This window comes from Cibotium barometz, chromosome 3, assembly GCF_041138505.1.
Source record: "Cibotium barometz isolate CiBa-2024 chromosome 3, ASM4113850v1, whole genome shotgun sequence".
Taxonomy (NCBI): domain Eukaryota; kingdom Viridiplantae; phylum Streptophyta; class Polypodiopsida; order Cyatheales; family Cibotiaceae; genus Cibotium; species Cibotium barometz.
The window spans coordinates 22359614-22386064 of NC_141048.1; the positions used below are offsets into that span (position 1 = coordinate 22359614).

Here is a 26451-nt window from a genome sequence, read left to right on the forward strand (position 1 = left end):
GTGGCGCAATTGTTTGTGGAAATTAGCAACGTCTGAAGGAACCTATTTAACAAGTTGCAGGACGAAATGGTAGCACATGTTGATCCATCCATAATGTTGCCTGCATGTTGAGCAATGGCAAGGTTTTATTGGTTCCTCGAGTTTTATTGAATGTACTACTTGCTTACTAATTTTTTAGTTTGACTTATTGTTAATGCAATAAGACCTCATTCACTACCACTCGTTGTGATGAGGAAAGGTTAAGAATATAATAATGAAAACCTAGTTCACTACCAATGAGGAAAAGCTAAATAGCACCAACAAATAATCCACAATGGAAATGAAAGTTAAAGATAAAATATGCAATTTCAACATTTTCTAAGCCACAAGAGGAAGAAAATTTGTTTTAATATTTTGTAGGAGACTATAGCCAGAACCCTTTTCCCAGCACCAGCTGGTATGGACATGCATTTAGATTTTGATTTTAGGAAAGATAGGGTTCTTGAAGTAATTCGGAAAAATTTGCGAGAAATTGGAAGTCGCTACGCTGTATTTATAAGGTTGGAACACAGGCAACTTGATCCGCAATTAATCAACAGCAATTAGGACCGGATGGTCCAGATTTTCCGTCCTGCATTAGCACACGCTTCTTCAAGTCAATATCCTGCCGCAGCTTCATCTGCATCCGATAAATTTGCATGCAAGACATTAATCGCCATGCAATATCAGGTAAATTTGCACGCAAGTCGAAAATTGCCAAAATATCCATTTTATAAACATGGGTGAGAGAGTATCTACGTTACAGCTGCTTTCACAGCTGCTGGTTGATCATCATCTGCTCTGCTTCTGAAGCTCTCGGGTTCAGGTCGAGCTGCATATTTCATCCATTAGAACTCCATTATTGAATGTGCTGCAGGTGCTTAATACTCTAACCATAACATTGAAAGAAGTAATGGACGCTAAGGCTGGCGCAATCATATTAAACATTATTATCAACGTCAATAATTATCACACACGGAGTGCAGTATTCGAATGACAAAAAGAAGACACAGTAATTCCACTCAGCTTGCCTGCTGCTGCGAATGTCGGAGGCGCCATTGCATGCGAGAGCAGGAGCGCAAGGAGGGCGAACGTTAGGGAGAAGGCTAGTCTCATTGCGTAATTAGCTTAAACAACAGAAATGTTAATGCGGGATTAGAAGAAAACGGAGGGCGAACGTTAGGGAGAAGGCTAGTCGCTTACACAACAGAAATGTTTATGCGGGATTAAACGAACGAGCTGATTAAATGAATGCAGACGAATGACGGAGTTTGAATCGAATTGCTGACTTGTATAAGCCTTGGTGCGCAAACCTTCGCATGGCGAAAACGAAAAATTCTACTTCGCATCATTTCCTTGACTTGCGTCTAAAATAGAAATTAGAAAAGTCGTCGGTGCCTGTATCTATTATTGTTTTTTATTATAAAAAACTGGTATGGAGTCCATTTATTATTGTTTTTGCCGCATTAATTAAATAGGGTTAAAGAGAAAGAGAGCGTTCCAATTGGATTTGCTTATGGAAATAGAGTGAGTGAATTTCCTCAAGTCATAATTATATTATAGATGGACTAGTGCGCCCATGGGATTGGTTGGCCCACTTGCATAGCTTGACTGACTTCTACATATTTCCAAGTTTGAGGAGAACACATGAAGGTCTCTTTTGACTAAGTCTTACACCCTAACAAAAAAAGTTAGCACAGTGGTAAGAGCCAAGAGGTGGGTGAATTTCTTGGGATTACGTGTGGTATGATGAAAAACGGCCCATTTGCGCTCTTTATACACAAGTGAAGGGTTCACTCCTACCTTTCTTTTTTCATTTTTTACATGGTGTGTGTTGTATAATATAGATTGCATATTATTACGTATTATTTCAATATCATAAAATATATACGTATTATTACGTATTATTTCAATATCATAAAATATATATTATAAGACAATCTACATCACAACATAATATAAATAACATGAATATTTTTTTTTGAGTAAGTTTTAATTGAAAGTAATATTTTCTTTTTCTAGGCTATGATTTATTAAATCCACTTGATTAATTGATCAAAATAACATGAATGTCAAATGGTACAAGCGTCATTGCTCTCATTATCTAACTACATGTCATTGCTCTCATTATCTAACTACATGTAAATGTTATCATTATCTCACACATGTTGTTGATATCATTATATAACTACATGGACCCAATCATGTTGTTGTTTAAGTATGCACCCTATGATACAGCTAGTTTTGAGTCCCTACTACACAACTAGCTCCTCTCTCTCTTTTGATTCTAATAGACCTCTCTCTTTCCCTCCCCCCTACCCACACTCCCCGTTCCCCTCATTTCTATGAGCAAGTCAGCAGTGAAGGTCTATCAAAGACTCGTCTTCCCTTCCTCTTTCCCTCTTTTCAATGAGCAATATGAAGACACAAACACGACAGTGCACGTTGAAGGCCAGACAATAAACTAAGAGAATGCACTGGATGATAACCAAATAGCCAAGTCTTCATCTAAAGCGTATGCATTGGTTCACAACTAGACAATCAACTCTTCGTCTGTGAAGCATCTTCAAAATGTAAGCTACCTACCTCCTCAAAATGGATGACACGTGCCTTCTCAAAATGAGAGTCACCCTCTAAATATTTATTTTGCTGGTCTTTAAGTAGTAAACTTTATGCACATGCACATGCAGGTGTAGGTATTGTTAATAAAAGTGCACCATTGTGTTGCACGAAAGGCTAAAATGGAAGGGTATTGAAAGCTATCAAACATTTTTCACATGGCAGATGAGCTCCATTTAGAGTATGGGCTTAGCGTGGAGGGGAATCTTCCTAAAGATTTATCTAAAGTAGATCTTCTCAAAGAACAATGGTTGACAATGTTCAAAATAAGGTACCAAAAGAAGAGAAAGATCTATCTCAACAATGTGTTGCCAAAATTTATAGAGGAGTGCCGTCTTCTGTTCCACAAAGTGTATCAGCCTCCCCCATCAAATCGTGAAATGACTTCCAAGTTTGCTAGAGTTTTTGCATTTGAAAGATGCAAAGCATCCCATGATGGTGACCCACCCAAGGACCGGATTGCATGGGCGAAGTTTGGAGAGAATGTTTTGTAGACTTATAGATCACAAACAAGGTGGGTTGGCAAGGAAAATGGATAATTGGAGGAAAGAAAATGGATCACAAATATGTAATCAAGTGCAGCAAGTCAAAGTGCAATATATATTAAGATGGCAGAGGCAATGGCAACACACAAAAAGAGAGGAGCTTGTAAAGATTCAAAAATATCTCCTTGAGAAGAGGGACACTCTGCTTCGGAACGAAGATAGTTTTATTGTTGCAAGGGAACTACAAAAAGTGATATTGACAACCTGACACGACAACTTCAGGAGTTATAATGATCGACATCACCAAATGAAGATAAGGTATGAGACCTAGAAGTGGACCTGATTCAAAAGAAAGAACAAGTGGCATCATAGTAAGTATGCACTCTTCGCATGTAATATTCACTTTTGATTGCTTTTTGTAAATAAGTGATTTTGGTTGCATCTACACTTTTATGCTTCTGTTACTTTTGAATACGCTGAAAGTACTCTTGAAGGTACCAAAAAGTACTTTTGAAATTTTTGAAATCATTAGAAAGTCTTTGGATGTCTTTTGGGCCCTTTGCTAATGACCCTATGGATAAGGCTTATGCATAGGCTGTATGAACCACTGCGTGGCCTATGCCCTTGGTGGTGGTTGGCTTGAATAGGCCATATGCATAGCCTTATGCATTGGCCTTATGCATAGGGCTTATGCATAGTGCTTATGAGCTAATGAACTAATGTTTTGATTTATTGTGCTAACTTTTGTTAGGTCTGTTCAAAGCGAACAACCACCAAGGGCATAGGTCACGCATCAGTTCATACGGATTTGGCTATAAGAGGTAAGCCCTCTTTGTTTATGCTTCTTCTCTTTGTGTTTTTGCACCCTTGGGTGCCGAGGATTAGGTTTAGGTCAAGAGCCTATAGGCCTTATGGATAGCATATGCATAGACCTTATGCACCCTATTATATAGCTAGTTTCACGTCCCTACTACACAACTAGCTCCTCTCTCTCTTTTGATTCTAATAGACCTCTCTCTTTCCCTCCCCCCTACCCACACTCCCCCTTCCCCTCATTTCTATGAGAAAGTCAGCAGTGAAGGTCTACCAAACACTCGTCTTCCCTTCCTCTTTCCCTCTTTTCAATGAGCAGGATGAAGACACAAACACCACATGAAGCATCAACATAAGAGAATTCACTGGATGCTAACCAAATAGCCAAGTCTTCATCTAAAGTGTCTGCATTGGTTGACAACCTAATAGTCAACTCTTCGTCTAAAGCATCTTCAAAATGTAAGCTACATGTCTCCTCAAAATGGATGACACGTGCCTTCTCAAAATAAAAGTAACCTTCTAAATATTTATTGCTGTAAATTTTATGCACATGCAGGTGTAGGTATTGTTAATAAAAGTGCACCATGGTGTTACAAGAAAGGCTGCAATGGAAGGGTATTCAAAGCTATTAAACATTTTTCACATGGCAGAGGAGCTCCATTTAGCGTATGGGCTTAGCATGGAGGGGAATCTTCCTAAACATATATCTAAAGTAGATCTTCTCAAAGAAGAACGGTTGACAGTGCTCAAAATAAGGTACCAAAAGAAGAGAAAGATCTATCTCAACAATGTGTTGCCAAAATTTATAGAGGAGTGTTGTCTTTTGTTCCACAAAATGTATCAGCCTCCCCCATCAAATCATGTGATGACTTCCAAGTTTGCTCGAGGCTTTGCATTTGAAAGATGCAAAGCATCCCAGGGTGACCCACCTAAGCACCGGATTGCACGGGCAAAGTTTGGAGAGAATGTTTTGTAGACTTATAGATCACAACAGGGTGGGTCTGCAAGAAAAATGGATAATTGGAGGAAAGCAAATGGATAATGCAATGTGAAACCAAGTGCAACAGGTCAAAGTGCAATATATATTAAGATGGCAGAGGCAATGGAAATAAAAACCTCAGTAAGAGCATCTACAAAAAGAGAGAAGCTTGTAAAGATTAAAAAAGATCTCCTTGAGAAGAGGGACACTCTACTTTGGAACGAAGATAGTTTTACTGTTGCAAGGGAACTATGAAAAGTGATATTGACAACCTGACACGACAACTTGAGGAGTTACAATGATCGACATCGCCAAATGAAGATAAGGTTCGAGACCTAGAAGTGGACGTGATTCAAAAGAAAGAACAAGTGGCATCATTGAAGGTATGCACTCTTCGCATGTAATATTCACTTTTGATTGCTTAAGTAAGTGATTTTGGTTTCATCTACACTTTTATGCTTCTGTTACTTTTGAATTCACGGAAAGTACTCTTGAAGGTACCAAAAAGTACTTTTGAAATTTTTGAAATCATTAGAAAGACTTTGGACGTCTTTTGGGCCTTTTGCTAATGACCCTCATTAGCAATGGACCAATGGGAAGAGAGCAGTGTGCACATTTGGTCTCCTCCACCAAAAGTGGGGGGCAGCTAGGCTTGTCTTCGTCATTAACACAAATGTGGGGTTCAAAAAGTAGGGGCTTGCCTTCATAATTTGGATGGGGGGGGAGGTAACTAAAATTAGAGGGGCTCCATCATTCTCAGCCCCCATCAATCTCGTGGGTCAAAAAACCCTTAAAAATGGGTTTTTTCAAAAATTTTGAAAAAAGTGATTTTCTTCCCCTAAAAACCCAAACCCAAACCATATTGTATCAAAACTTAAGAGCTTTTTCACCTCCATCTTCTCTCTCTACACTGCATTCTCCTTTCCAACATCACCCTACACTCTATTCTCCCCAAAAGAAGCAACTCAAATCTCCATAGCTCTCTCTCTCTCTCTCTCTCTCTCTCTCTCTCTCTCTCTCTCTCTCCCTCTCCCTCTCTCTCTCTCTCTCCAATCATTGTAGCATAAGCAACCACAGAGGGTAGCGCATCTTCGTCACAAGGAGAAGGTGAGCAGACACAATAGAGTCTATGCTCTTGCCCAATGTGAGGAATGAGCATGATGCTTGGCTTGGGATGCAATTTTAGAAGGGAGATTGGGTCTATTTGCAACCTAGTGCTAGTGGACCCCATCGAGTTTGATGCTTGGCTTGGGATGCAATTTTAGAAAGGAGATTGGGTCTATTTGCAACCTAGTGCTAGTGGACCCCATCGAGTTTGATGTCAAGATGTGGTTGAGAACCATTGGAAGGGGCATCTATTAGGTTTCAAGGAATCAAGGTGTGATGGGTTGGTGGCTCTTGTACATGTGTACTCAACAATGGATATTTCATTGCGGTCCCGGCAATAGCACACCCCTCTTTTTCCTTGTAAACTACATGGATTTATCTCTAGTAGGTTGGTTTACATGGGCTCTTGTATTCAACCTCATTTGATGGGTTTGTTTGTTTCCATATATATTTTCCTCTTCATTGAGGAGAAGCCTACTAGGGACATTCTATGGCATTCATGCTCATATAGGGGTTGGAATACTCTCCAACATTGCCCTTTCTAACCTTGCTCATCGGAAAGTTTTCTTCTAGACACACAACTATGTAGTGGCCACACAGGCCCAACGGGTTTGGTAAGCTTGAAGAAATCCCCTCCCCTCTGGGACCTTGTGGAGTGGGAGCACAAAGGGGAGAATTTGAAGTGCAATGTACTATACAGTCTAATCATCTATAGGCCAAATGACCTTCAACTCAAAGTTGGATCAAAAAACACTAATACACCCATGCAAGAATTCAATAACTCAAAATCTCATGTCAATTCAATTCATATTCCCACCTCAAAGTAATCTTACCATTAGATTTGTGAAAATCCTTCTCTCTTTACTGACACCTAACCCATCCATGTGGAAAGAAGACATGTCCACATGATGGGCCAAAAGGGTGCGAAAAAGGCTTGTGTAGGAGGCTCCCTCTAGCCCTTTGGATTTTTATGTTTTGTGCAATTCAAACACATGGAGAAGCTCACAGAGAACATAAAAAGACGAATCATATACGAAATCCACAAAAGACTAATTACAATTTGAAAGAGCCCATTTATATAGATTGCAATGCAGTTCGACAATGATTCATAGAGATTACAAGAAAACAATTTGAAAGAGATCGTTTACATAAGAATTTACATATGAGAGGATGGGATTCATCATACAAGGGTTTTCTGACGCTTTTCAGATATGGGTAGCTCCCCTGTTAAGATGGCTTCTGCTATGTCCTTGGGCGATTTTTGGCGAAATCATCTATAGGGAATTCACATTTCACTTTGAGCATGCTAAGGCACTCATCCATGCGAATCCCACAAGATTTTTTGATGTCCTGCAAAAAGAGAAAGAGCTCCCCCCCCAACCACCACTGGACATAAAGTTTTGATTTCTATTTTTGGAATGGGGCCAGAGTCATCTTTGTCTTCAACTGCCATGTTGCTAGCAATGGCCTTGAAGTGGTGTTGAGGATTCTTGGCCGAACCCAACACACCCTCGAGGGAAGTCTTTTTGGACAAGCACTAATTCATTAGGACCGACAGTGGCTACCCTATCTTGCTCACCCTTCTATGCGATGACAAACCCCCCAAGGTGTAGCTGTGGGGGGGAGATCAACCTCACCTTCCTCCTCTCCTTTAGAAATGTGGAAGATAAAACATGCCAACCATGAGAGGAAGCGATGGCCAATATCCCCTTTGCCGAGCTTGTGGACTTGTTTTTTTTCAAGATCTATGAAGTGATCTGAGAGTGTCACCGTACCTTCAAATCTTTAAAGACATTTTTTGAAGTGTTTTTGGTTGTGGCCTATGTGCTCAAGTAGTTTACATGGCACCCACAAGCCATCATCATCCCATAATGCGAGTGCGGCCTCACGTGGGTCTTCATGTAGGTGAGCGTGTGAGAAAATAGATCTGAGTGCAGTTGGATGGTGGAGGTCCAGTCAACCACGTGAGTGAACATAGTGTGCACGTGCATGGCCTCCTGAGGGGGTGCACTACTAAGAAACCCTATGTATCATTTATGTTCAAGGGGTATTTAAAAAACCCCTTACCTATGAATGTTTTATGAACAAAATGACCCCTTTTTCTTTATGGTTTTACGGGTTTTTTTCAGCATCGATTAAAAAAACCCTTCTATAAATGTTTTTTTTAAATTTACCTTAAATTTTTGAATTAAAAAACCCTTTCATTTGAACTCACGTGCTATACTTACATATTTTTAGGTGAACCCCTCTTCCATTTAAACGAATATAGTGAGCTCATAGACCAAGAATCGTGTAAATTTATCAATCGAGCATAGCATAAACTCATAGATTGACCATTCCCCAAATTCATAGACCAAGTATAGCATTCATCACATCAAACACTCAATCATTCTCACAGACTTTGAAACAAAGATAAAAAAGTTATCTTCTTGCATTGACAGTTGTAGAAATATTACATTTGTAATTGATAGGCCAATTACATTAAAAGTTAGACGGTCTATTTTCGCCCTTTTTCTCCCCGAATTTTTTGCGTGTGCCAACTGCATGTCCTTCGTCATGATGGTCACTCGCTTTAGCATGAATTGTGCAGAGGTTAGTGTCTTGAAAAAAGAGTGACCAGGCCTCCTCTGCCTCTTGCAATTCTTTGAGGGCAACGAACTGCATGCAATATTCCATCTTGTAATCCCATAGAATTTCCTTACATGTCCGTGCAAATGGAGCCCTCCAGTTTAGCAACTCTATTGAATTTTGGTAATGGTGTATCTCCTAGAATACTCTAAAGTCGGAGCAGGTTTTGCATCATGGACCACACGAAAGAGCTTGGGGGGGTCGGGCCATGCACGTGTGGGGCTTAAAAAGCTTGCTCTTACAGAGGTGACTCTGGTCATTCGGGCTCTTTGGGAGTCTCTCTATCATAGATATCGAGCTCATCTAGTGTGAGGCGGTGGACACTAATGACCCGCCTGGGGGATAGGCCCCACACTTACACCACTAGCATGGTTGGTGAGATCATGGGTGATATGCGGCCAGTGGGATGACAGGCTGTGTGACAGCCATTCTAGAGACTGGCTGTGTGACAGCCATTCTAGAGACTGGCATAGTTATAGCGCCAGCTCATTCACACTATAGAGAACCCTAGTATGTATTTGGTTGAGTACCTTTTCATATTGTGTGTACTCTTATTTTTGTATATGGTGTGTTGAATGTTGTGTGAAGAAGAAGAAGATTTTCAGTCTCTCACCTTGTGTGTTCTCTTTTAGGGTTTTGTGAGTGTGTGTGTGCTTGCCAGAGCTCAAGCTCTCTTCTCCCCCGCATCTTTTCACGGTATCAAAGCCTGGTTCATGCTAAGGGCTGAGCTGCAAGCAAGAGAAGCACAAGAAGCGGTACGAGGGTAAGAGCGTCATCTACTCTTCCCTATTTGTGTTGACGACTACACCCTTGTCGGGAGCTCTACGAGAGGCACCGGCAAACGATCTCTGATTGAGGAGCTTTCTTCACAAGAGTAAAGCTATAGGGCAACTATAGGGTCCTATATCGGACAAGATTTTTCAAGCCAAAAACGCGTTTCGAGCACGTTAGGACCTCCGTTTTTCGAAAAGCAAGCGATTTTGAGCACTACAGGTAAGTAATCGATTCTATGCAGAACTCTGTTTTAAGAACTACAGGAAGACAGATTGGTTGTGCAGACATTGTGTGTGCTGCAAGGAGGTCAAATAGTTGTTGCCATTAGGTGTATGTATACACATTGAGGTCATTGGTTGTGACATTTGAGTGTAGTACAGTACCGCTGGTTGTGACATTTGAGTGTACTACACTCAAATGTCACTGGTTGTGACATTTGAGTGTAGTACAGTACCGCTACAAAAAATATAGCAATTTGTGTAGGACAAACCAGAGTGCTGTTTCTGGTAAATTTGTGTGTCTGGCAAGATGTCAAATGATGGCATAAACCAGATTGTTGCTGAGAAGCTTGACAAGAACAACTTTCATGCTTGGAGGTTCAGGTTGACAAATTTCCTGATGGGAAAGGGTTACTGGGACTACATAGAAGGTGAGCTGAAGAGGCACTGGAGATACCGGAGATCAATCTGACTGCTGCTGCAGATGTGAAAGAGTTCAAGGATTGGAACCAAGGAGCCAGAAAAGATATGTATTGGTTCTCTATCAGTATACACGACACCATGATTAGGCACATACAGGATGCCAAGTTCCCCAAGGAGGCGTGGGACACCTTGGTAAAACTTTATGAAATAAATACCAAGGCACTAAAGATATAGTTGAAGAATGAACTTCATACTATGGAGAAAAAGAGTATGTCTGTGAATGACTATGCATTGAAGATCAAGGGTATTGTGGAATCCCTTGCATCTATTGGTGTTTCAGTAGATAAGGTGGAAGTCTATCTACGTGGTCTCGGGCCACAATACAAGGCATTCAAGACATCTATTCACTCGGCAAAACATTCCCAATTTCACAGATTTCGTGTCTATGTTGATTATAGAAGAGAAGAGCTTAGGTGAAGATCAACGGTCTTCACAAAACAAAAACAGTTTAGAGTAACAGGCCTTCTACACAAGTTCAAGAAGAGGACAAGGTAAAGGAGGCCGTGGATGCGGCCAAGGAGGTGGCCGAACATGTAATCAAAATTATGGCCAGCAGAGCAGCAGCAAAACAACAGTCCCAAAATTCACAACAATAACATGTAGGTGGAAGAGGCCAATTCAGAGGCAGGGGGAGTCAAAGAGGTCGTGGAAATTAGCAAAGGCAGTATAGTGATACACGTGGATGCTTTTATTGTGGTAAGCCTGGACATGTGCAGGCAAATTGTTATAAGAAGTAGGCTGACATGCAAATTGGGAAATTGTAGCAAAACAACTATGCATCCTCGAGCAGAAACAATGAGGATAATGAAAGGTTGTTTGCTATGCAGCATGTCGTTAATGCCATGTCTGAAGATGTTGAAGCAGCACATAAAGATGATGCATGGTACGTTGATTCAGGTGCTTCAAACCACATGACAAGTCATGGGGGAGTGGTTCCAGGAGATGAAAAACCTTGAAAGACCAGGTTTTGTGGAAACAGGGGATGACACTGCGTATCCAATTGCCCATGTTGGAGATGTGTCATTGTCTATGCAGGATGGCAAAGTGAAGTACCTTGCAGATGTACTTCATGTTCCAAACATAACAAAGAATCTGGTTTCAGATGGCCAGATGATTGAGCAGGGTTTGTAGGTTTGGTTTAACCCTGATGGTTGTTATGTTGAAGACTTTAAAGACAAGTGGACTTTGGTTGTTGCAAAAGGCAACAGAGTGGGAAGAATGTTTACATTGAATGTAAACATGCTTGAAGTGAGTGCTGCAATGTTTGCAAATGGTTCAAGAATTGTTACAGACATAGAAATTTGGCATAAAAGAATTGGACATGTGAATGTGCAAAGAATGAAGTTTATGCAGACTAAGGGAATTGTGTGTGTGTGACAGGGCTGCCAAAGTTTAAAGTTGAAGGTATGCAGAAAATATGTGAAGCATGCCAATTTGGAAAGCCAACAAAGCATGTGTTTCCACGTGACAAAAATGTGAGCAAAAATGCACTAGATGTTGTGCATTCAGATGTATGGGGTCCTACAAAGACCATGTCTATGGGAGGCTGCAGGTAAGTGTGGGTATACTTCATGAAGGAGAAGAGTGAGGTGTCACTCATTTTTAGAATTTCAGAGTTATGGTTGAAAAGCAAACAGGGAAACATGTAAAGTGCCTAAGGTCAGATGGAGAGGGAGAGTACTTCTCCAATGAGTTCTCTAAATTTTTGTAGAACAATGGTATTCAGAGAGACAGTTTACATGCAGATACACTCCGCAGCAAAATGGAGTTACTGAGCGGAAAAACAGGCACATTGCTGAGATTACACGAGCATTGATGGGAGAGAAGAATATGCCGCATAGCTTTTGGCTGAGGCTGTTGCTACAGCAGTTTATATCATGAACAGGACTCCAACTGCAGCCATACATGATGTAACTCCAGAGGACATGTTTACTAGCAGAAAACCTGATTTGTCTCATCTAAAAGTATTTGGATACATTGCATATGTGCATGTGCCAGATGAGCTGAGAACTAAGCTGGATCCAAAAGATGAAAAATGTATGTTTATTGGGTATTCCCTTGAGCAAAAGGGATACAGGTGTTATAACCCTGCTACACGTGAGTTGAGGGTAATCAAGGATGTTGTTTTTGATAAGATGAGCAGCTAGTATGTTGCTGGAAAAGAAGCAGTTGGGGGGGCTGATGTGAGTGGAAATGTGGTTACACAGAATACAAGTCAGCCAATCACAGTCTTTAACTGGACCAGGAGAGTCCTCATCTAGTGGTTCAGTTGATAGACCATGGAGTGGCAGGCTGCGTCATAATACTAGTCCTGCAAATGTGATTAGTACATCACATAAAGGCAAAGAGAAAGTGGTTGAGCCCCTTAGTATGCCTGACATTTTTGCAGGGCATTCTCATGTTGATGGAGAGTCTAGTGGCTCAGAGATGAGCCTTGATGAGGATCTTGGGATACTAACTATGAGAACACCTGGTGTAAAGAAGGCTATGGAAGCCATGAATGCAAAGCTGCGAAGATCTGGGAGAGTGAAGAATATTGTGCAAAGTTTTTCCTATGATGGTTATGTGGCACATCACTATGCATACATGGCAAAAGCTATGCAGGTTGTAAAGCCCACATGCATTGATGAGGCTGTTGGAAACGTGTGTTGGGAGAAAGCTATGGATGAGGAGATGGATGCACTATATGGAAATGAGACTTGGGATTTAGTGCAATTGCATAAAGGCAAGAAAGCCATTGGATGCAAGTGGGTGTACAAAGTAAAACATAACAGTGATGGAAGCATAAGTAGGTACAAGGCTAGATTGGTAGCCAAAGGATATGCGCAGACATATGGCATTGATTATGAGGAAACTTTCAGCCCAGGTACCAAGATGGCAACAGTGAGAGTTGTGATAGCAGTGGCTGCGTCAAAGCAATGGTCTTTACATCAGATGGATGTAAAGAATGCATTCTTGCATGGGGATTTGCAAGAAGAGGTGTATATGTTGCAGCCACCTGGTTATAAGGATGTGAGTCACCCCGAGCATGTTTGCAAGTTGAAGAAAGCCTTGTATGGCTAAAAACAAGCACCAAGAGCATGGTCTGACAAGATTTTTGAATATCTTGTCACTATTGGCTTTCATGTAGCCAATGCAGATTCCTTACTGTATGTGAGACACAGTGATAGAGGGGTTGTGCTTGTTGTCATCTATGTAGATGACTTGATCATTACGGGGACCATGATGCAGAGATCTTTGATGTAAAGATCTTGCTTAGATAGAAGTTTGAGATGAAGGATCTGGGGGAGCTCAGATATTTCTTGGGCATTGAGGTGATTAGGTCACCACATGGTATTGGATTACTGCCTGCAGAGACAGTATGGCTTGGACATGTTGTCCAAGTATGGTATGACATGCTGTAAGTCTATCTTAGTGCCGTTGGATTAGAATGGCGAGTTGAGTGCAGATTCAGGAGGTGCAAATTCAGGAGAGATTTTGGAGGATCCTACTATGTATAGGCGCATAGTAGGAAGCTTGATCTACATGACGATCACCAGGCCAGATTTGAGCTATGCTGCTGTTGGGTTGGTGAGTCAGTTTATGCAAGTTCCTCAGAAGCCGCATTTGGATGCATTGAGACGCATACTAAGGTTTGTGAGGTCTACTTTGCATTGTGGACTATTTTATGAAACTGGGACAGAGATATTTGTACATGGGTACACAAATGCTGATTGGGCTAGTAGTATCTTAGATAGAAGATCTACTAGTGGCTTAATGTTTTATTTGGAGAGTGCTGCTATGACTTCGAGCAGCAAGAAGCAGCCTATGGTTGCTCTATCTAGTTCAGAGGCAGAGTACAGAGGTGCTGCTATGGCAGCATGTGAGGTAGCTTGGTTGAGAAAGCTACTTGTTGCAGATTTGTGTCTATCAGTGGATAGACAAGTTGTCATTTTTTGTGATAAAATTAGCAGTATACAGTTGGCCAAGAACCTAGTTTTTCATGCTCGCATGAAGCATATAGAGGTCCACTACCATTTTGTCAGAGAGAAGGTTTTGGTAGGAGACATTGACGTTGTTTATGTCAGCACACAGGATCAGGTTGCTGACATCTTCGCCAAAGCATTGGGTACAGAGAAGCTCCGCAGATTCAAGGCTTCGCATGGTGTACATGAGATGGAGTTGAGCTCAAGGGGGAGTGTTGAGATATCGAGCTCATCTAGTGAGGCAGTGGTGGACACTGATGATCCGCCTGGGGGATAGGCCCCACACTTACACCATTGGCATGGTTGGTGAGATCATGGGTGATATACGGCCAGTGGGATGACAGGCTGTGTGACAGCCATTCTAGAGACTGGCATACTTATAGCGCCAACTCATTTAGTTGGGTTCACACTATAGAGAACCCTAGTATGTATTTGGTTGAGTACCTTTTCATATTGTGTGTACTCTTATCTTTCTATATGGTGTGTTGAATGTTGTGTGAAGAAGAAGAAGATTTTTAGTCTCTCACCTTGTGTGTTCTCTTTTAGGGTTTTGTGAGTGTGTGTGTGTGTGCTTGCAAGAGCTCAAGCTCTCTTCTCCCCTGCATCTTTTCAGTCTCAATGTCCTCTAGCTATCTAGGAGGGGCACGAGCTCTGGGCAAAGTCTTCAAGGCTACTACCGGGTGTGCTCGAATCTCCATGCTAGCCCATGTGGGCTCCCCCAACGGCCTATCATCCTCTAAATCGGTCTCCAAATCGGAGTCACTCCTTTGCATGGTGTCATTTTGGTGATGTCGGTGTTGTTCATATTCCATAATCACCCTACTTTTCTTTTTACTGATGGAGGCGTTAAATTCCTCCACGATGTCCTTGTTGTTGATAGAGCTTCCCTCCTTTTCATCTCCTCTTCTGTGACTTTCTTCATAGTCTGCTTAGTGCACACCATGGTCTCAAATGTACGAATGGCCTAAAGAGGATGTATGCTCTAGAATGTATGAAATGGCCCAGAGAGGAAAATCTCATTATATTGAGCTCAAAAAACATCATCATTGCAAGAAACCCTAATTTTAGGAGGCGTTTCACACGGGCTAGAAGGGTGCAAAAATGCCCAATCCGAGCCCCTCGCACAAGGCATTTTCTCGCTTTTTTGGCCCACTTTTTTTTGTCCAAAAAGCTCAATTCTATAAAACCTGACGATCTCCCTCGCTTGATAATCATCAATTTATACATTAAATGATAGTTGGAAAAACTAAAAACAAAAATTGTGGTAAAATGACACTTGAATCCATATATGGAAAAAAACAAAATGATCATTTATTGGTATCGTATTACATAGAGGATAGAAGTGAGTATTACAAGCCAAAATTTGACATCAAAATTCCATCCCTTACAAGATCCTAACTAGGGAAATAGATCAGATGAGCAGCTGGTATGCTGCTGAAAAAGAAGCTGTTGGGACTGATGTGAGTGGAAATGTGGTTGCACATAATGCAAGTCAGCAGTCACAGTCTTTGAGTGGACCAAGAGAGTCCTCATCTAGTGGTTTAGTTGATAGACCATGGAGTGGCAGGCTGCGTCATAATACCAGTCCTACAAATGTGATTAGTACAACACATAAAGGCAAAGAGAAAGTGGTTGAGTCCCTTAGTATGCCTGACATTTCTGCAGGGCATTCTCATGTTGATGGAGAGTCTAGTGGCTCAGAGATGAGCCTTGATGAGGATCTTGGGATACTAACTATCAGAACACCTAGTGTAAAGAAGGCTATGGAAGCCATGAATGTAAAGCTGCGAAGATCTGGGAGAGTGAAGAATCCTATGCAAAGGTTTCCCTATGATGGTTATGTGGCACATCACTATGCATACATGGCAAAAGTTGTACAGGTTGTAGAGCCCACATGCATTGATGAGGCTATTGGAAATGTGTGTTGGGAGAAAGCTATGGATGAGGAGATGGATGCACTATATGGAAATGAGACTTGGGATTTAGTGCAATTGCGTGAAGGCAAGAAAGCCATTGGATGCAAGTGGGTGTACAAAGTAAAACATAACAGTGATGGAAGCATAAGCAGGTACAAGAAGGCTAGATTGGTAGCCAAAATATATGCGTAGACATATGGCATTGATTATGAGGAAACTTTCAGCCCAGCAACAACAGTGAGAGTTGTGATAGCAATGGCATTGATTATGAGGAAACTTTCAGCCCAGCAACAGTTAGAGTTGTGATAGCAATGGCTGCGTCAAAGCAATGGTCTTTACATCAGATGGATGTAAAGAATGCATTCTTGCATGGGGATTCGCAGGAAGAGGTGTATATGTTGCAGCCACCTAGTTATGAGGATGTGAGTCACCCTAAGCATGTTTGCAGGTTGAAGAAAGCCTTGTATGGCTTAAAACAAGCACCAAGAGCATGGTCTGACAAGATTTCTGAATATCTTGTCACTATTGGCTTTCATGTAGCCAATGCAGATTTCTCGCTATAGGTGAGACACAGTGATAGAGGGGTTGTGCTTGTTGTTATCTATGTAGATGACTTGATCATTACGGGGGACCATGATGCAGAGATCTTTGATGTAAAGATCTTGCTTAGACAGAAGTTGGAGATGAAGGATCTGGGGGAGCTCAGATATTTCTTGGGCATTGAGGTGATTAGGTCACCACATGGTATTGGATTATTGTTGCAGAGACAGTATGGCTTGGACATGTTGTCCAAGTATGGTATGACAGGCTGTAAGCCTATCTCAGTGCCATTGGATCAGAATGGCAAGTTGAGTGCAGATTCAGGAGAAATTTTGGAGGATCCTACTATGTATAGGCGCATAGTAGGAAGCTTGATCTACATGACGATGGCCAGATTTGAGCTATGCTGTTGGGTTGGTGAGTCAGTTTATGCAGGTTCCTCGAAAGCCGCATTTGGATGCATTGAGACGCATACTGAGGTATGTGAGGTCTACTTTGCATTGTGGACTATGGAACAGAGATATGTGTACATGGGTACACAGATGCTGATTGGGCTGGTAGTATCTCAGATAGAAGATCTACTAGTGGCTTCATGTTTTCTTTGGGGAGTGCTGCTGTGACTTGGAGCAGCAAGAAGCAGCCTACAGTTGCTCTATCCAGTTCAGAGGCCAGGTACAGAGGTGCTGCTATGGCAGCATGTGAGGTAGATTGGTTGAGAGAAAGCTACTTGCAGATTTGGGTCTATCAGTGGATAGACAAGTTGTCATTTTCTGTGAACATTAGCAGTATACAGTTGGCCAGGAACCCAGTTTTTCATGCTCGCACGAAGCATATAGAGGTCCACTACCATTTTGTCAGAGAGAAGGTTTTGGCAGGAGACGTTGACCTTGTTTATGTCAGCACTTAGGATCAGGTCGCTGACATCTACACCAAAACATTGGGTACAGAGAAGCTATGCAGATTCAGGGCTTCGCTTAGTGTACATGAGATGGAGTTGAGCTTGAGGGGGAGTATTGAGATATCGAGCTCATCTAGTGAGGCGGTGGACACTGATAACCCGCCTGGTGGAGAGGCCCCACACTTACACCACTGGCATGGTTGGTGAGATCATGGGTGATATGCAGCCAGTGGGATGAGAGGCTGTGTGACAGCCATTCTAGAGACTGGCATAGTTTTAGCGCCATCTCATTTAGTTGGGTTCACACTATAGAGAACCCTAGTATGTATTTGGTTGAGTACCTTTTCATATGGTGTGTACTCTTATCTTTGTATGTGGTGTGTTGAGTGTTGTGAAAAGAAGAAGAAGATTTTCAGCCTCTCACCTTGTGTGTTCTCTTTTAGGGTTTTGTGAGTGTGTGTGTGCTTGCAAGAGCTCAAGCTCTCTTCTCCCCCCTGCATCTTTTCACATCACACATGCATTAACAACTTCAGCACTGCTAATAGTTTGGGTTACCGTACACATGATATCATTGGCCACCACCAAACGTATCTTCTTGCAACACGAGGATCCTTGATCATTTTAATAACATGTTTCCTCGTTGTGATCAAGCACACGAGCTCATTACAATCCCCAAACTTATTAGCACATGTAACATCTTGGAGGAATACCCTACAAATAAAAAAGAAAGCACTGACATTTTGAACTTGGAAGTGCACTCACAATGCATCGACATTACGAGTGGAATGGTTTTAAGAGCCATACCGCTTTACGTGAAGTCTTCGCTTACAAGAACCCCTCCCATAGAAAGTGTTTCAATATGGTTGAGTGGCCTCTTACAGTCCCTAGCTCTAACAGGAGTGCTCTTCATGTGGTCGATGGTCTGCCTTAGCTTTTCAATGCATGCTGCACCCTCTCAATTTGCATGAGATTTGCATCCTCGAGCTCCTTAACCTTGGCGTGAGATTGAAGTAAGTCTTGGTGCAAACCACCTAACGTATCTTTAAGAGCATGAAATTGTTAGGACAAGTGACAACATCACTTGTTGATAATCTCTTGCAATACCCGAGCATCCTAGTGTTACCATCTCCCATGTATTGAATAAATGAGCGCAAGTCTTTGAAAGTGAGTGGGTATCGCACAGAAGGGTTCGTTGGGTATAGATTTCCATCAACCCACAGATCCACATTTGTGTGACCACCTTGTCCATGTCCAATCTTCTCTTGTTCTATGAGATGACCCTTGCCCAAAGATGCATACTCTTCCAACACTCAAACATGCAAATCCACCTTGCGCCGGTGATGCCACATTCACATTTGTGATTTCACACAAGGCCATGATTCTCCTTAGGTGACAAGTCGCACAATCGGATGAGCTCCAAGTGGAATGGTTAAGATCCATACAACGCAGCATGAACTCTTTGCTTACAAGAACCCCCTCCCACAACAAGTGTTTCAATGTGGTTGAGTGGCCTCTTATGCTCCCTAGATCCAACAAAGGTGCTCTTCATGTGGTCAATGGTTTGCCTTAGATTTTCAATGCATGCTACATCCTTTCGATTTTCATCCTCGATGTCCTTAACCTTGGCGTGAGACTGAAGTAGGGCTTTGTGTAAACCGCCTAGTGCAAACCGCCTAACGTACCTTTAAGACCATGAAATTGTGAGGACAAGTAGAATACTTTGCCAGCATCACTTGTTTATAATATCTTGCAATAACCGAGCATCCCATTGTTACCATCTCCCACATACTAAATAAATGAGGGTAAGTCTTTGAAAGTTGGTGGGTATCACGCAGAAGGGTCAGCTCGGTATAGGTTTCCATCAACCCACAGATCCACATTTGTGTGACCACCTTGTCTCTATGGAATCTTCTCTTGTTCTATGAGATGACCCTTGCCCAAAGATGCATACTCTTCCAACACTCAAACATGCAAATCCACCTTGCATCATTGCGATGGCACATTCCCATTCGTGATTTTGCGCAAGGGTATGATTGTCCTTAGGTGACAAGTCGCACAATCCAAGTGGAATGGTTAAGAGCCATACCACACTACATGAACTCTTTGCTTACAAGAACCCCCTCCCACATCAAGTGTTTTAATGTGGTTGAGTGGCCTCTTATGCTCCCTAGCTCCAACAAGGGTTCTCTTCATGTGGTTGATGGTTTGCATTAGATTTTCAATGCATGTTGCACCGTCTCGATTTTCATCTTCGAGCTCCTTAACCTTGGTGTGAGACTCAAGTAGGGCTTGGTGTAAAACACCTAACGTACCTTAAGAGCATGAAATTGTGAGGACAAGTAGAATACTCCTGCCACTTGTTGATAATCTCTTGCAATACCCAAGCATCCCATTGTTACCATCTCCCACACACTGAATAAATGAGGGTAAGTCTCTGAAAGTTTGTGGGTATCACGCAGAAGGGTCCGTTGGGTATAGATTTCCATCAAACCACAAATCCACATTTGTGTGACCACCTTGTCTCTGTGCAATCTTCTCTTATTCTGCGAGATGACCCTTGCCCAAAGATGCATACTCTTCTAACACTCGAACATGCAAATCCACCTCGTGTCAGCGATGGCACATTTGCATTTGTGATTTCTCACAAGGCCATGATTCTCCTTAGGTGACAAGTCGCACAACCAGATGAGCTCCAAGTGGAGAAAAGAATTAATAAGCTAAGTAATGTTGGATTAACAGCTATATGTTGATGTTAAGCCATGAAAGCACAGCAGAGAAAGAGTGACAATGGCATGAAAGCACAATAGAGAGAGAGAGAGAGAGAGAGAGAGAGAGAGAGAGAGAGAGAGAGAGAGAGAGAGAGGGAAAGTGAGTATGTAGGCCATAAGCTCACAGTAGAGAGAGAGAGAGAGAGAGAGAGAGAGAGAGAGAGAGAGAGAGAGAGAGAGGGAAAGGGGGGAGAGAGAGGGAAGACTGATTTGGAGAGGAAAGAAGGTAGGGTAGAGATGGTTTTAAGTGGAAATTGAGTTTAAAAAACGAACTACATATATATATATATATATACACTTTTTAAAGTAGGATAATTCAAAAAAGATTAAAAAAATCGTTATTTTTGGCCCCCACCTAGTTGCGAAAATGATGATGTGGAAAGTGATAGGCTAATTTGAAGGCATTAAATGAGGGTGATTTGGTGGGGAAGTGGAGGCAATAAATGAGGGAGAAAAAGATGTCACATTTAAGGAGATAGAGGAGGTTTTTGGAGGAAATGAAGGTTCAAAATTCATTTTTTGATATATATAAGGGTCTGGAATAAGTAAAACTTGCTTAATGAAAATCAAATTCACTATCCCCCCCCCCATTTACGAGCTTGGTTATGTGGAAAGTGCTTTTTTGCTACAAGAGAGATAAAATGACTACTTTAGATCCTAAGCTTTTGATTGGGAATTATAGGCTAGAAAAAGTAAACTATAGGCTCCAAGTGGGCCTCTTTATTGCCCTTGTCTCCTTAAGAATGCTCAAAATTAGCCTTAATCCCTAAAAATTAGGAATCCTTTACAAGTCCCAAAAGATGTCCAAAGGCTACCTAATGTGCTCTTTTAAAAGTAATGAAAAACTTATGTAAGTTCTTTACTAAATAGTATTTTTTAAAGTACCAAGAGCTTTTAAATTACTTATAAAACTTTTGCACATACTTTCCTAAAAGTACTTTTGAATGTACTCAAAAGTACTTTTAAAACCATTGAATAGAAATTTTAAAGTACTGATAAAACTTTTGCATATACTTTCATAAAAAGTTATCTTCAAAGTACTAAAAAGTAATGATAAAATTTTTGCACTTTTTAAAGTACTAAATACACTTTCAATAGTACTTTTGAAAACACTGAAAAGTACTTCTAGAAGTACTCAAAAGTACATTTGTAAGTAATTTTTATACGCTTTAGAAAGTACTAAAGAGTGTTTTACTAAAAAAACATTTTTCAGTTTCAAGAACTAACTTTCAATCACAGAAAGCATAGGCGATTCCTCCAAGAAATAATGTAGTCAAGGCTTAACTATCCTTTGTATTCCGACCAAACCCTTAGGTCACATGGCCGAATCAAAGGAGGAACTTGCACTTGGTTCATAGAGACCAACACTTTTTTCCCCATCAAAAGAGATACATCTGTTGATTCTTTTTCATAGAAGAAGAATTATCCTATGACTTACTTCAACTATTGTTACTTGAGCAGAATTGAATTTTATTATAGGAATCCATCGATCCAGTCTAACCCCATCCAATCCCATGGGTTAGACTGGATTGATAGAATCCATTATAAAAATTTGGTTATGTTTTGTCCCGGGTACCAAGAAAAAGAGTTCCCAGGCCCCCTAGCCGGCTCTCATGCAAAATTAAATAGACACACCACTTACGCACCCGCACTTACGCACCCGATATGAAATTGCCTTTTCTTAAACTCAACTATTTCCAAAATAGCATTGCAATAAGACCATAGTATTTTCATCATAATCCTCGGTATTCTAATTCCAGGATCCAATTCCAACTTTTCCACTTTCCAATCATTCCTTCCTCGGCATCCCTATGGCATCATCAGCAACCAGAATGCTCACCACCTGGTCAGTTCCTCTAGCCTGCTCACCTAGTACTTCACTCAGGGGCCTTTTCAATAGTTCCTAGCCCATAGTACCACGAGTATAATCCCATAAAATCCATATGGACTCTCCGTTGAAGATCGACTAGATCAACCAACAAGATCCATTTAAAAAGAGCCATGAACTCATTCATTGAAGACCAGCAAGGCCAATCAACCAGATCCATGCCCGTGTTCAGAAAACAACTCCACAACTCATTTTCTTCCTCGTCGCACGTGTGGGTATCTTGGGCGACCCAGAGCCCGAGCACCGTATGGTCAGCACCCTTTCACGTGACCTAGTGCTTCACTCATATGCCGCTTCCTTGGCCCCTCATCCACCACCGTACCGAAAGCTCACCATTTTAACCGAACCGAGGTTGGTCAAGACCTCAGCCGCCGAGATCTTGCCATGCAAGACATCCTTCTTTGACTCTTCATTAGCCGTTGTAACATTTTCACTTAGGTCCCCATGCCCTCGTTCCATAAGATAGTCAAAATGCTTCCCCCAGCATTCTTGATGTAAAACAATGTTTAAAAACAAGTTTCACATACAAATATAGTTTCCAAACAAAATTCCATCTTTTCACAACATTCCACATCATTCCTCATCATTTCACATCATTCCACGTCATTTATCATTATCCCATATTTTTCTACATCAATTTACATCCATTCCCATCATCCCACATATATTCACATCAATTTACATCCATTCCCATCATCCCACATATATTCACATCATCCCACATCAATTCACATCCATTCACATCATCCCACATCATTCCACATTCATTCACATCATCCTATTATTTTCGCATTCATTTACATCATCTTGCATTATTTTCGCATTCATTTATATCATCTTGCATTATTTTCGCATTCATTTACATCATCCTACATCATAAAATTTCCACATTCATTCACATCATTTTCACATTTATTCACATCAATCCACATCAATCCACACAACATCCATGTCAATCCACATCACTCCACACATCATTCCACACATCAATACTCATCAACCCACATCAATCTACATCAATCCACATCCTTCCACATCAGGCCACATCAATCCACACATCCCACACATTGCTCCACATCAATCCACACATCTCACACATTGCTCCACATCAATCCATATCAATCCGCACATGCCACACATCACTTCTCATCACTCCACATCATTCCACACATCACCCCACATCATTCCACACATCACCCCACACATCACCCCACATCGTTCCTCACCTCAATCCAATTTCACAAACAAGGTGGTCTCTTTTCGCTTTGAGCGAATCAATTTTTATTATCAACTTTCCTTGATCTAGTTATCATAATCTTTGTTCCACATCAACCCGGTTAAGAGTACAGTTACTCTACTTTTCACACTGACAGAACTTCTAAGTCTCGGCCATTACTTGGCTCAGTTAAAGGTAACTTTTTCTTAACTCAATTCAATTTAGTCTAAATTTTCGTTCACTTTTGGATCCTCGATCCTTTCAATAATTTCGAGATTCCTTCCCCATGGAATCTAGGAGTAAGTTAGTGACAAGTATTTACAATTATCCAACTAAGCGTGTTTCTGGTCTTTTTTTGGGAAATCCCTTTTCCCATTCAGAGTGTACTTAAGATTCTATTCCTCGAGATTTTAGACGTATACTTCATAATTCCAAAAGTTAATATGTTCGTGATTCGTCTTTGTGATTAAAAATTTATCCATGTTTTCTCGATGCATTCCTATGAATATTTTCACATTCTTATCTCAAATTTTTCAAAATAAAACATTGCGAATTTTTTGGACCCAAAAAGGGTCTAAGGATTCCTAATTTTAAGGGATTAAAAAAGCTGGGCTTAAGGGAGACAAAGGCTATGATAACACCTATTTTTTTACCTTGCTATATCAGCCATACCCTCCTTGTTTCACTTTTTAAAGGGAATATTCTGATACTCTCTCTCTTACTTTTTGACTTTTCTCATACTCTTTCTTACTTTTTGAATTTTTATCTTCACTCTCTACAAATTGAATCTTTCTTGTCAGTTTGAAATCTCCTTCCTCATTAACTCCCACCATATCTCCCTTCCACATCAGCAAAACATTCTCGTATTTAGGTAGGTCCCAAAAAGTGAAATTTTTTAATTTTTAATTTTTTTATATTTAGAGGTGGAAAAAACACCACCCAACCAATATGTATGACGAAAATACTTTTTTCCCTCAAAAAAGCTTGTAATTCAAGGGTCACATCAGAAGCCTGTCAGAAGCCAGTACATCCATAAACTAACTATCAGGTCCCCACAACCCCATAAACATAACTAACTGTCAGAACCACTACATCCATGAGATCCCAAAATTGTGGGGACCCTAATTTTTTTAAAATTTTTCTCATAAATGTAATTTATTGATGAAAAACTCCATGTTAGTATATTTGTATATCAAAAATATCATTTTCTACTCAGAAAAATGGATTCGTGTTAAACCTCCAACAACAAAGTTTTAACAGTCTCTCTCTCTCTCTCTCTCTCTCTCTCTCTCTCTCTCTCTCTCTCTCTCTCTCTCTCTCCCTCACTCTCTCTCTCTCTCTCTCTCGCTCTCTCTCTCTCTCTTAGGATCTCTCTGTGCTTAGCTATCCGAATGATGCATAGGATGGACAAAAGTAAATACTACTCCACAATCTCCTACCATAGAACAAAGTAAGTAATATAAACTTTCATTATGCACTCAGTGATTTAAACAAAATAGTCATGATTTGTGTTCTGCTTGCCATGAATTTTTGCAAGAGGTGTGTGGTTCTAATGAAGAGGGATGGAAGGATTTGGTCAAAGCCATTCTGAATACCAAGGATAATCTCTCAATTATTACCGACCCTCATTATCCTAAAATACGCCAAGCTGTTGTCAGCAATGTGGTGAGCGAGATTACCACCTCCATCGATTCTTTATCAATTCAACATGCTTGTGATGTGGCTAGAATCAACATGAAAGGATACCAAGCAATCCATCAGGTTGTAAAAGGTGCATTTCTAAGACAAGGGATCACTGGCACTTTATTTCCTACACTCAAGGTGATTCACAATGTCAAGCGTATCAATAATGATGATGTGCAGTGAGCTATAGGACAGTTTTATCACGTTGAGGGCACACTAACATTAGACACAGGGTGGAGTAGCAGAAAGAAAAGCAAGACAATAAGTACAGAATTTTACTATAATGTTTACAACAGTAACATCTTTTTTCATATTAAGAGACTAAAACAAGCTATGATGAAGTTCTATGGTCTTTCACCAGAAGGTGAGAACTTGCAATTGCTTCTATTCATGTTTTTCAGTACAAAATGAAGACGATTATTTTGTTTTGAATATTGTAAATTACCGTTTATTTGCAGTTGTGTGGGGAGCACACTTTCATTTGTGCTCAAGCTAGATGAGTGCCAAATTGTGAAAGGTCGGAAGTTGGAACGTATGAGCATTACGCTCATGATTGAGGCCATGATATGTGCATGGGAAAAGACTACCAAACCAAGTTTTAGTGTGCAATCTGAGAAAGAAGTCTGGTGGCTTGGTGCATTCTAGGTACCGAAGGAGACACATCAGGTATTAACATGGATGTTTGAAAGAACTCCTTGAATAACAGATGTAATCAAAAAGCAAATTGATGGTCAAATTTTAGAAGCAGAAAACATAGGAAAGTTCAAGGTGGATTGGCATCTTGGGGGATATTTGAAGACAATTAAATGCATGATGGGTGTGCTCAAAGCGCGACATCAAGATGGCCTTGTCCATACTGCAATGCTGAGATTGATATTCCTAGGCAGAAAAAGACAAATGGAAAAGGTATGCAAAAGGTTGGTTCTATTGGGAAGGATGCCCCAAAAGGTCCCAAGAAAGGGAAGAAGCAACAAGAAGTTGGAGTAGATCCAACCGAGTCAACTGACGAAGATGAGAAATAACCAAATGCAAGATGGGTGGAAGGTGTCATGTTTCCTAATATGCTATGAGAACCATACAGGAATTCAAATTAGAGCCCCATCATTAATTTTCCACTAAAGAATATTCACTTTTACACACTTCATGCATTCATGAGAATCTTCGATTGATTGCTTAAGTGCCATATCGATTATGCATTCACAATGCCTACACAAGAGAGAAAAGTTGCAGCCCTTGGTAAATTAGAGCATCTTTTGAATTCTCTGGGCTGCCATGGCAGAAACGTGAAAACTGAAGTGAATAAGCAGGCCTCTGGTATGTCATACGAGGTTTCTCCATGACTGGAGCAAAGGCAAGGAGATTTTTGGCGAAGCTAACAAACATAGAGAATTCAAAGAAGACTTGGGGACTCTGGAGAGACCTATGTGCAATCACCACAAATGTAGATTGTCCA

General features: G+C 40.9%; 2 long non-coding RNA genes across 2 annotated transcripts in view; both read right to left on the reverse strand.

Annotated features, from left to right (window-relative positions):
* Positions 1-371: 371 nt before the first annotated feature.
* Positions 372-1261, reverse strand: LOC147639844 (uncharacterized). Its single transcript, XR_015269562.1, has 3 exons — positions 1050-1261; positions 783-850; positions 372-658 (listed from the first exon to the last, which is right to left on the reverse strand). It is a non-coding gene; the product is annotated as an uncharacterized LOC147639844 (long non-coding RNA).
* The window catches only part of LOC147639843 (uncharacterized), a 44350-nt gene continuing 18270 nt past the window's right edge, over positions 372-26451 (reverse strand). The window contains exon 4 of the long non-coding RNA XR_015269560.1: positions 372-549. This is a non-coding gene — a long non-coding RNA (uncharacterized LOC147639843). The remainder of the gene's footprint in view (positions 550-26451) is intronic.